This window comes from Poecile atricapillus, chromosome 19 (assembly GCF_030490865.1).
Source record: "Poecile atricapillus isolate bPoeAtr1 chromosome 19, bPoeAtr1.hap1, whole genome shotgun sequence".
Lineage (NCBI taxonomy): Eukaryota > Metazoa > Chordata > Aves > Passeriformes > Paridae > Poecile > Poecile atricapillus.
The window spans coordinates 8730020-8742454 of record NC_081267.1 but is presented as its reverse complement, the minus strand read 5'-3'; the positions used below and the strand labels follow the sequence as shown (position 1 = coordinate 8742454).

Below are 12435 nucleotides of genomic sequence, written 5' to 3'. Positions count from 1 at the left end.
AAGGGCGCGGTGGGTCCAGAGGCCCGGCCTGGCCCCGGTCCCCAAGGGATGGGCTCTGTCTGCCTGCACAGCCCACAGGCGAGGCCCGAGGCTCTGCAGGAAGCTTCCTGCCAGCTTTGCACAACCTCCACCGAGAGTGTCCCTTTGCTGTGCTGAGAAGACTAACAAACCCCTCTAGTTTAACCCTACTGCACACCTCATGAGGGATCTCTGCAAATCTTAGGAGAGACCATATTCATTTGTGCCTCATGAGGGATCTCTGCAAACCTTGGCAGGGACCCCAAAATATCCCTTGTTCCTCACAGGAAATCTGTGCACACCTTTTGAGAGACCCCAAAATAATCTCATGTGCCTCACAAAAGAATCCGGCCCCCGGCCCACTTTAGGAAGGACTCGGCTCCTCTCCAGGCTTTGATGGCAACCACTAAACCACCACGTAAATCACGAGGAACTCAAGCCCCCTGCCAGTCTTACAGGGTTCTCCAGTCACCTGTTGCCATAGAAGTGATCCCAATTCCCCTAAGAATTTCAAGAGGAAACCTCAGCCACATGCACCACTTACAAAAGACCCAAACGCGTGCCTGTCTTACTGGAAAACACAACACCCTGCCCGTGCCTCACGATGGACCCCAATCATCTGGCAGCCTTACAGGGGTCCCCCATCACCTGCATGCCATAGAAAAGCCAGGTGTGCCATTAACTCTAGCCAGCAGTGTGTTCCATGACAGAAACCTCTCCAATGCCTTTCTGGGAATTGGGAACACGTGCTGTGGTGCCAGCTGCATCTGTGGGAGCCATGGGCAGCGTGAGTCCGTGCTGTGCTCCACTGCTGAGCTGGCAGAACGGTGGATACTGACAGGATATTCCCTGTTTCCCCCAGATCTGGGGCCTGCAGGCACCTTGCCACCCCTTGGCACAGGCTGTGCCACCCAACAAAGCCCAGAAGGCCGGGAGCAGAGCCCAGGGACAGCGCAGCTGCTTGGGCAGTGGCTCCTTCCAGGGACATGGGCCAAACCCATCCCTGAGCAGCCACTGCCACCCCTGACCCTCCCTGCTCCGTGACAGCTCCCCCAGCCCAAGGGGACAGAGCCAGGCCCTGTCAGGACACACTGGAGCTTTGGCCTCCCCCTCTGCCCATTCCCCACCATGGGCACCCCTTTGCAGCTGCTGCCAGGTTTCAGGAAGTGTCTCCCATGGAGGGACCCCAGCAGGATTGCTCAGTAGCCGAGTGCCCTGAGCCTGCTGGGGATAATTCCTCTGCGCTGGGCCGGCTTTGTCCTGGTGGTGCAACAGTAAGCATTAAGAATTAAATGCAATTTTATTTTTTATTGCAGAAATGTAAAAATATTCTACTCTTATCAGATTTATAAAACTACAATGAAAATTCCTAAACTGACATGGAAATAGGGAAGAAATATTTGTGGATTTATTCTACAAAAAAAAAAAAAAATCTAAATATTTCTAAAAATTTCTAATTTTGCGAAACAAAAAAGAAAGGTAGTATGGTGTTTCAGGAGCCATGTGCCTGGCTGCTGCCTGCCCAGTCTGGGCTGTGCCCAACCAAGCAGCTCTGCCACTGCTGGTAGTACCAGCCAGATACCAGAGCTGAAGCCCAAAGGTGCTGCTGGACTCAAGCCCTGCCTTGGCAGGAGACCCTTGCCTTCTGTCCTGTCTGGAGACCAAGGCCAAACTCTTTGTGGACAGAGACTTCTGTTCTGTGTGTTGGTGGCAGCATGGGCATAGCAATGAGTTGATAATGCAGCTGTGGCAGGGACAACGGACACTGGCTTGAAGATGCAGGATGACAGGTGCAGGTCTCCCAAACTGAGGTGTTTGACAGGACTTGTGAAGCTGCAGAGGTGCTCCTGTGGAGAGAGGAGGTGGCTGAGGCCCCCAGCTGCCGCTGGCACACAGGGACCCTCCTGCACAGCAGGGCCCAGAGCTGCCAAGGCTCCCCAGCACGGCTGGAGCTGCTGGCACAGCTTGGCCCAGCTGGACAGCTGCCCCTCAAGGCCCTGGAGAGCAGGGGATGGCTCTGGGCAGGGTCCCTGGCCAGGAGTGGGCCCCAGAGCACCTCTGCCTTTCAAGGGCAATCTCGTCCCCGCTCTTTCTCCTGCCCACCTTGCTTTGCCTCTGCCCGCTGCTCCTGGGGCTGCTCTTGGCCAGGCAGCCTCAGTGGCAGCCAGCACTGGCTGCAGCCCCAGCGGGCTCCCCAGGACAAGGCCCAGCAATTAAGAGGCCAATGAAAGGCCTGGGCAGCAGCAGAACTCTCAGCAGAGTTATTTGGGCAACCAAGGACTATCCACAAGTCCACAGCAGCCTCACTGGGAATGTTTCCTGACTATGAGCAGCCTTTCAATAAACTGTTTGAGGCCGAGATCACAAAACACTCACCGTTTTCTCTTCCAGCAATACCAGATTCCAGCACAGCACATCATCAGGAAAACTGCTCCACCAGCCACAATGGCCATTAACTTAATCAAACCATGTGTTCCCTGGTAGAAAACTCTTCTCATGCTTTCCCAGATATTCTGAGCATGTGTTGTGGTGCCAGCTGCATCTGTGGGAGCAATGGGCAGCGTGAGCCGTGCTGTGCTCCACTGCTGAGCTGGCAGCACGCTGGATACAGCCAGGACGTTCTCTGTTTCCCCCAGAGCTGGGGCCTGCAGGCACCTTGCCACCCCTTGGCACAAGACTGCTCAACCCCCTGAGCTTGAATGGCACAATTTCTCTGTGCTGTGCTGGTCTTCTCCAGGCAATACTTGTCAAGGACATGGATAAGGATCAGGAAAATGCCCAGGGTTTTGGAAATGCTCCTGGGCCACCCCTCTTCCAAACAGACCCTAAATGTGAACTAGCCCGAGACCGGAAATTTTCAGGTGTGCATGGCCTGTGCTGTAGTTTGGGCTCCCTGTCAGCTGATGCCAAATGCCTTCCTGCAGAGGCTGGGGAGAAGCTGCAGCCAGGCCAGGCTGGGAAACAGCCCTGCAGGGCATGAAAGCAGCAGCGGGGCAGCGAGGCTGCCATGGATCTGCTTCCTGCTGTGCCACGCACGGTGTGTCCAGATGTGCAGAGAAAGCCCCCGGCTGCTGAGTCTCAGGAGAAGGCTGAGGGACATGGACCCACCACGGCATCCCTCCAGATCATTCAGGATTATGTCCAGATATTTGAGTTCCCCCATTGCTACATTACTATCTCCTATAGGTTTGTTCTTCTTTCTCAGGGGACTATAATATAAAGTATTTCCATTTCCCAGGAATGGATCCCACAGAACCAGTGCTCAGCCTGTGGGGTCAGCAGGGAAGCACCACACACCCCAGTGAAGGGAGCTGGGTTTGCTTGCAGAATTTAGCTCTGGAGCTGGGAAAGTCCTTGCTGCAGACACACCTGTAACTCAACAGCCACAGAAGCTTCTCTCATCTCTGCTGATCTGCACAGGCAGCACTGAGCCACAGGAGCAGTGAGAGGATCACGCAGAGCGAGGGCACACACGTGCACGGCTCTGTCCTGGCACCTGCAGTGATGCTGCCCTGGCCGAGCCTTGGGCTCTGAGCTGGCAGCTCTCCCAGGGGGAAAGGCCTTCACCTACCCTCAGAATATTCCTCATCATCAGGCTCAGTAATTGATATGGATCGGGAATCCAGATCATCCTCATAATCAAGTTCATCTGCAACGAAAGGCAGGACAGAACAGCTCCTGTGACACTGCTGAAGATTCTTCTTCAGGCTGGAGTGGCAGTGAGTGCACCTGGGTGACTGCTGCCCTCCAAGGCACTCCCTCATCTCTGCCTTCCACTCAGCAGCAGGGGCAGGGGGACCACATGCCTGCAGTGGCCCCACAATGGGATGGAAGGAGCCCCTTGCATGGCAGTCAGGAGAGAAAGGACTCCCTGGAGCTGCCAGCAGCTCTGAACTGAGCCCCAGGCAGGGCCAGGGCTTGGCAGTGGCAGCCAGAACAGCTCAGGCTCCGTGCGGCCGGCAAATGAGCCACACAAGGCACAGCCCCGGGGCACAGCCCAGGGCCCGGCCCCTTCCTCTCTGCTCTTCTCCGTGGCTGCACAGAGCACATTGAACTTCTTCATGAACAATGAACATTGGCATTGCACACGGGAAGAAGACTGACAGCTAAATGCTCCTTCCTCCCACTGACAGCGATGCTGTGGGATCACTCAGGGCTCCAGAAGGGAGCAGGGCGAGATTTCCAGAATCCATCAACCTTCAGACTCTCAAGGGAATGGCACATGAGTGAGCTCTTGCCACCTTGACACTGATTATTCTGTGTAGAAAGGGACATTGAAAACTTGCCTCCAGCATCTGGCAAGGTCTTCAAACCACCATCTACCAGCACTTGCAGATGCTCCATGTCACGATCCCAGTCTAGAAGGGAGCACAGATCAGAACCATTCCATGGTGTGCTGGGATCCCTTTCTGCCTTAGGGAACTGGGCACTGCAAGGGGGTCAGGTAAGGCCATGGGAGCCAGATGTCAATGGACATGGCCAAAGCTGCAGAGGGGCCTGAGGAAAGCTCTGGACTGGCTCTGGTCACTCTCAACACCTTTTCCATGCTCTGTGCAAAATCCCTGAAAGGCAGGCACTGCCATGCAGTAGAGATATACAGCTCAAGCCTCAGCAGGGCTCAGGCCCAGAGGCACAGCAATTACCTCCTGGGACTGTGCCTGGCATGGCCTCCCTTCCTGCAGCAGAGGCTGCCCATGAGCCACTGCTTCCTCCGGGAAACGCTGCCTTCAGCACAGCCTTTGGGTTCATATCTGGAGAAAGGAAGAGCCACAGCTGGATCAGACAGAACCATTCCCCACTGGGGAGGTGGCATCTTCAAGAGGCAATATTTGTCAAAGTCATGGATACGGATCAGGAGAAAAGCCAGGTTATTTGGGCTAGCCAGGGCCCTCCCTCCTCCAAACAGCCCCTACACCTCATCTAGCCCAAGACTGAGAAATTGCAGGGGACCTCTGGGTGTGCATGTTTGGGCTCCCTGACAGCTGATGCCAGATGCCTTCCTGCAGAGGCTGGGGAGAAGCTGCAGCCAGGCCAGGCTGGGAAACAGCCCTGCAGGCCATGAAAGCAGCAGTGGGGCAGCGAGGCTGACATGTATCCCTTCCTGCTGTGCTGGGCACGGTGTGTCCAGATGTGCAGAGAAAGCCCCCGGCTGCTGAGTCTCAGGAGAAGGCTGAGGGACATGGACCCACCATGGCGTCTATCCAGTTCACTCAGCATCTTGTCTCCCGTAGGTTTGTTCCTCCCTCTAGGAGAAACTTAACAGAAAGTATTTCCATTTCAGATGAATGGATCCCACAGAACCAGGGCTCAGCCTGTGGGATCAGCAGGGACACACAACTCACCCCTGTGATGGGAGCTGGGCTTGCGTGCAGCAACCAGCAAAGGAGCTTGAAATGTCCTTGCTGCAGACACACCTGTAACTCAACAGCCACAGCAGCTTCTGTCACCTGGTTTGTGACAGGTTGTCAATGATTATTCCTTGTTGGGACAGTGAGAACATACCTGCATGGGGCTCCAGAGGCAGAAAATCTTCATGAAGCCAAGCTGCTGGAGAAGCCTTCCTACCACGCTTGTCTAGAAAGGAGCGCAGATCAGAACCATTCCATGGTGTGCTGGGATCCCCTTCTGCCTCAGGGAACTGGGCACTGCAAGGGGGTCAGGTAAGGCTGTGGGAGCCAAAGGTCAATAAAAATGGCCAAAACTGCAGAGGGGCTTGGGGAACTCTGGGTTGGCTCCTGGTCACTCTCCACCCTCTTTGCAGGCCCTGTGCAAAACCCTGGTGGGGCATTGGGACTCTCATTGGGCTCTCCCTGCCACAGAGGAAACCTTTAAGCCCTGGGCCAAGCCGCAGCATTCAGTGCCACCGATATCCCAACCTCCCTCCTGCCCTCTCTCCTGCCCTCCGTCCTTCAGCTGGGACAGCTCCCCCAGCCCAAGGGGACAGAGCCAGGCCCTCTCAGAGCACACTGGAGCTTTACCCTCCCCCTCAACCCTTTCCCCACCATGGGCACCCCTTGCAGCAGCTGCCAGGTTTTTGGACGTGTCTCCCATGGAGGGATCCCAGCAGGACTGCTCAGTAGCCAAGTGCCCTGAGCCTGCTCAGGATAATTCCTCTGCACTGTGCTCACACAGCCAAGCAGCAGCGATGGCAGCTCAGGCCCCAGCAGGGCTCAGGCCCAGAGACACAGCAATTACCTCCTGGAACTGTGACTGTGCCTGGCATGGCCTCCCTTCCTGCAGCAGAGGCTGCCCATGAGCCACTGCTTCCTCCGGGAAACGCTGCCTTCAGCACAGCCTTTGGGTTCATCTCTGGAGAAAGGAAGAGCCACAGCTGGATCAGGTGGGGCTGTTCCCCAACAGGAAGGTGGCATCTTCAAAAGGCAATCCTTGTCAAAGTCATGGATAAGGTTGAGGAAGCCATCAAAACTTTGGAGCCAGGCCAGGGCCCTCCCTCCTCCAAAGAGCTGCCATTCCACATCTGCCCCAAGACTGGGAAATTGCAGGGGATCTCTGGGTGTGCATGGACCATGGTGCAGTTTGGGCTCCCTGTCAGCTGATGCCAAATGCCTTCCTGCAGAGGCTGGGGAGAAGCTGCAGCCAGGCCAGGCTGGGAAACAGCCCTGCAGGCCATGAAAGCAGCAGTGGGGCAGCGAGGCTGACATGGATCCCTTCCTGCTGTGCTAGGCACAGATCAGAACCATTACATGATGTGCTGGGACCCCCTTCTGCTTCAGGGAACTGGGCACTGCAAGGGGTTTGGGTAAGGCTGTGGGAGCCAGATGTCAATGGACATGGCCAAAGCTGCAGAGAGGCCTGGGGAGCTCTGGGCTGGCTCTGGTCACTCTCCACCCTCTTTTCAGCCCCTGTGCAACATCTCTGGAGGGGCAGTGGGACCAGCCCAGGGCCCCTGAAGCCTCTGTCCCTCCCACAGAGGAAACCCCCCCTAAAGCCCTGAGGAAAACCATCCCCAAAGCTTCCCAGGGAGAAGGAAGTGCTGTCCCAGGAAAGGGAAGCCAGGCCGCCGGCTCACCTGCTCGCCCTGCTCGCCACGGAGCAGCCTGGGCAGCCCTGTCAGGCAGGGCCACTGCCAGGAGGAGCAGGAGGAGGAGGCGCAGAGCAAAGGCCATGGTGCCTTGCCCTCTGCCAGTCCTGCAGCTCTTGCTGCCACCACTGTCCTGACACCGCTGTCCCAATGTCAGCACCGCTGCTGCCGCCGCCGCTGCTGCCACAACAGTCGTGGTCAAGGACTGACTGCTCGGTCCTTGTGGTGCTGTGCAACCACGGGGCTCTGGGACCTCTGTGACCTCAGAGCCTGCTGTCACCTCAGCCTGCTGTCACCCCACAGGCTGCTGTGACCTCATGGCCTTGGCTGTACCCCCTGAGTGTACTCCCATCTGCACTCCAGTCTGTACTGGACTGATTGTAAATTTTTGACTTCATCAAAGGGTCATTGATAAACAAAACCTTGTTTTTGCCTGCTGACATTGCTGGTCAGGCGGTGTCCCAGGAGATGCTCTTGATGGTTCTTGATGCCTCTTTTCCTGGGCATGGCACTGGAGGAGGTCCAGGCCCAGGTGATGCCACTGAAGGAAATGTGCCCTCATCCCAGGGATGCTCAACACAGACTCCCCCAGCCCCTCAGTGCCCTGCCGCTGGTCACAGTAGCCCCTGCCTGGCTCCTGCCTGCCCACACCATGGTCAGCCCTGCCTGCTCCTGGACATGAAGCTCAGCCAGGGCTGGTGCTGTGTGGGCTTTGCTGGTGGTACCAGCCAGACACTGGGGTGAGAGCTCCATCTCTTTATTGGAACAGAAGAGCTGTGCTGGGCCCTGCCCTGGCAGGAGGGACCCACCTTCAGTCCAGGCCACAGAGCAGGGCGGGTCCCTTCAGGGACACAGGGCCTTGCTTTGGGTGGTGGCAGCATCTGCACAGCAGCAAGCTGGTAATGCAGCTGTGACAGGGACATCACGTATGGGCATGGAGATGTGAAATGTGTGGTGCAGGTGTCCCTGAGGGAGGTGTTTGGCTGGACTTGTGAAGCTGCAGAGGGGAACCTGTTGAGAGAGGAGATGGCTGAGGCCCCAGCTGCAGCTGGCACACAGGGACCCTCTGGCACACTGGGAGATTCTCACTGTGCTCAAAGTTTCCCTCTGAAGACTAAGAGGTGAATGTGGATGGGCTTAGCAGCTGATCTGCAGGCCAAACAATTGAGTTAGCAAAAGAAGAAATTGAGAAAATACAAGTTTATCCATAATAAGGAAGAAAGCAAGGCCGTTAGCATGGAAACCAATGAAAAGGGACATGAGGGGTATTTGCAGTTGTAATAAATGGAATTGGTTTGTGCTAACAAAAGTGTAACTGTTACTAAAGTTGTTATTACTAGAAAAAATCAAGAATCAGTGTTACAAAACAGATGTACCCCTTTGCAGATGTTGCATGTCAAATTCAAGGTACAGGATGTAGTTTAGAAGATAAATGGTGTCTCAAGACCAAAATGGCCTTGAGATGGACCAAAATTAGAACAAATTTAGGCATTGGGCCTAAAGATTAGTAAACATAAGGCTAATTAGTAGACTAACATAACACAACGCTTAGTACACACACACAAACCTGTAAGGTTATCCAAAGGACGATGAGGAAGAGGTGAAGCCTTTGCCAAAAGACCACCAAAAGAAGACTGAAGACCCCCTAACAACAAGTGAGGCGTGCGCCATGAACAAAAGTGACATAAAGTCAGAAAAGTCGGAAATAGGAGGAAACTTACAGGAAACATTAATGAATATGTATAAGCATACAGTATGTAAGTTTAGCCAGAAGTGCTTTGTTTTGAACATGAGGCAATGTGGGAAGCCTCCATAGCCTGGTCAGTTTTGCTTATGCTTTAATCATACTTAATTTCTAGCAGATTATATATAAATTTTAATTTTTTATTAAACTGTATTATTTTACTAAACTGAATTCTTTTATACCACATTACTATTCAATTTAGTAAATTGTATTCATTTTTAATTAAACTGCCATTAACCAAAGGGACCTAGTTGTCAAAATTCTAATTTCATTTATAACAATATTTTAACAAAGAAGGCTGTTACAACAAGACTGGTATTTACCAAACATGGCACAACATGAGGTATATTAACAAAGAAGGCCCCTTACGGTGACAACATTCTACTGTTCAAACTGTAAAACATCTTTGTGTACTGATCAGGAGGTCAGGATTTACTCTTTACAATCCTGATGCTGAATGTCTCCTTAGGAGGTCTGGTCACAGAGAAGAATGAGCCCCTTGTGGGCTGCCCCTGTTTGGACAACCTGCTCCTCATCCCCGAGCCTCAGCATGTCTGACATCGCCCACCTGGGATTGACATCCCAAAGCATTGAGAACATTTATAAATTTTTCTTTATAATTAATATCTAATAAATTAATTAAAATAAAAATTTAATTTTTACAATAATATTATTCTGCATTTTTATAACCTAATTTTTATATTTATATGAAAGAATTGATACAATTTTAGCAACTAAAAACATTATCAGTCCTTGGTTCAAAGTACTACAATTCCCTTCATTAATTGATCACTATTTCTCCCTCTTTATCCTAATTACACCTATTTTTAGTCCTTTGATCATATATTTTAATAATTTTCTCAGACAGGATAAAAGGGACCACTTTGGGATCCATGGGGACTTTTCTGGGGAACATTTGGGGCAGTTTTGGGTCTGGGGAGGGAATTTAGAGAGAACCTGGGGGTCTGGAGGACACTTGGGGGAGCCGGGTGGGCACTTGGAGGGGCACTTAGGGATTCTGTGGGACAATTCGGGGTCCGGGGGAGCACTTGGGGGTCCAGGGGGGCGCTTGGAGGTCAGGGAGGGGAATCTGGGGGCCCTTCGGGGTCCGGGCGGGCACTTGGGGGGCTGTAACAGGGAATCTATGGGCCGCGGGGGATGATGGGAGTTGTAGGCGCCGGTATAATACGGTTTAATGGGGCCGCGGAGCATCACGGGAGTTGTAGGCGCAGCTCCAATGGGTTCTGGTGAGGCGCGGGGCATGACGGGAGATGGAGTCCCGGCTGGAATAGCGCTCTATGGGCGCCGCGGAGCATGATGGGAGCTGTAGTCCCGGAAGTGGCTCAGAAGGCGCGTTTGGCGGTGTGGGGAAGCGCTTGGAGAAAACTTTTGCGTCCGAGCCGTGGCTGCAGGTGCTCGGGGCGAATGTATACGGCTCGGGAGCACTTGGGGGGAACCTGGGGAGCTGTAACCGGGCTCTTTAGGGCGCGGGGCACGGCAGGAGGTTTGGGCGCGGAACTGTGTTGTGGGATGATGGGAGATGAATTCCCAGCAGTGGCTGGAAGGGGAATCTGTGGGGTTGGGAGCATTCGGGGGTCCAGAGACGCTTTGGGGGGTCCCGAACGGGCGCTGAGGGGGCACTCGGGGATCCTGGAGGGTTTGGGGAACACTTATGGGACCTATGGGGGGCGATCCCGGGGTTCTGGGGAGCGCAGGGCATATTCCCAGTCCTTCCGAATTCCTTCCAGCATGATCCCATTTGCTCTCAACCACTCCCAGTCAGCGTCAGCATGATCCCATTCACTCCCAGTATACCACATTTGCCCCCAACCTGGTCTCAGTTGCCCCCTGGAGGCTCCTACTCACTGCCAGTATCAGCCCAGTCTGATCCCAGTATGACTCCAGTCACCCTCTGTGGGATCCCAGTCTCAGCCAGCATGGGCCCAGCTGCTCCCAGTATGATCCCAGTATGATGTCAGTACACAGCCAGTGCAATCCCAGCCACTGCCAGGATGATCCCAGTACAAACCAGTCCCTGCCAGTGCTGCCACTCCTGGGATCCCCCAGCCCTCTCTGTGTTCCCCCCTCCCGCATCTCCCCAGAGCAGCCCCAAGGGCTGGCAGTCCCCAGCCAGGGTCCCCAGCCAGCCCCAGGTTGGATCTGCAGCCCCCAATTTTCCCAGTTTCCCTCTCCTTTTCCCCGGGCCGGGTTCCCCCCGTCCCCAGCAGGTGGGAGCAGCGGAGAGCCCCGCGCTGCCCATCCCGACCTGTCCCGGCTCCATCCCCGCTCCTGCCGTGGGCTGTGAGGGGTTTGGGAACGGGGCACCGAGGGTGTCACTGCTCCTGGGGGAGGAGGAGGAGGGATGGAAGAGGAGGGATGAAGAAGGAGAGAGTGAAGGGATGGAAGTAGGAGAAGAAGCTGGTGTTAGGGAGGAGAAGGGGAGGAGAGGGAGGAAGATGTTGTAAATACTCCACAAACCCCTTCATTCTTGTCCCCCATGGGGATGTGTCCGCCCTTCTCAGAACACGGGCGGGAAGGGGTCTCAAAATATATCCAACATGGACCTAAGGTATTTTAGACAAAGAAGGCTCAGACTTATGAGACGTGGTCCTGGGTTTATTGTATGTGGATCGCCTGGGACAAGACAGAGGCTGAGATTCCTCGGGTGCTCTCTTAAACTTGGGGGAGGGGGTGGCCAGGGGATACAGGGGGGTTACAGCCAATGGGAAAGGGAAAAGAAAAGGGAGGTTAGGTAGGGACTGACCTTACACAACACCAAGGGTGAGTTCTTCCCTTGGGACATACCATAATTTTTTAAATGAACTTCAACGGGAAGAGGAGGGACAAAGGAGGATCAGGGAAAGGAGAAGGAACCAAGAGGTCACGAACTCCCTGAATTCACAGTCCCCCACCTGTGGGATCATCACCCCCCATCCCACAGGTGCCCTGAGAGGGGGAGCTCAGCCCAGATATCCTGGGGGGTCCCTGGGTTGGGTTTTTTGGGGGGGATATTTAAGAATTAAGGACTGCAAACCTGAGCGGAAAATGCCCCTTGGGGCGACACTGGGTGGTCCCAGCATCCCTAAGTGGGGAGATGGAAATGAGGGGAACTTTTCAGATTCCTGGCACTCCCAGCAGCCTGGGGAGGACAGGGATTGAGTAGACAGGGGAACACCAATACAAGCGTGACCCCCAGCAGCTGGGACGGGGGGAACCCCTGAACACCAAAGGGGAGAGACCAGAGATGGGGAACTCCTGGGAGGAATTTTCAGGGCTGAATCTTGGTGTTTGGGAGGTTTTTATGGATAGCTTGGAATTTCTAGAGATGGACTTGGGCAGGAGGAACCCTCTAATCCAATGTGCTCATGAATTGTATTTTTCCCCAAACCAGGATTTCCCATTCCCAAACCTTGTCCAGATGGAGAAGGAGGCTGCGAGGAAGAGGAAGATGCCCCAGGACACCCAGGCAGGTGAGGAGGAAGTCAGTGCCCCTTTCCCCCTCTCTCCTGCTCCATCTCCCAGCCCAGCCTGGCCTCCGGCTGCAGGACAACCCCGCTGCCGACGCCGTCCTGCCGGGGACGCACTGGGGGGATCTCCTTCCCCTTCCCTCTGGCACGGAGGCAAATCCCAT

At 54.5% G+C, this 12435-nt stretch overlaps 1 pseudogene; it reads left to right on the top strand.

The window, feature by feature from the left end:
- Nucleotides 1–12435, top strand: part of LOC131586389 (zinc finger protein 208-like) — a 77024-nt pseudogene that overhangs the window by 63743 nt on the left and 846 nt on the right.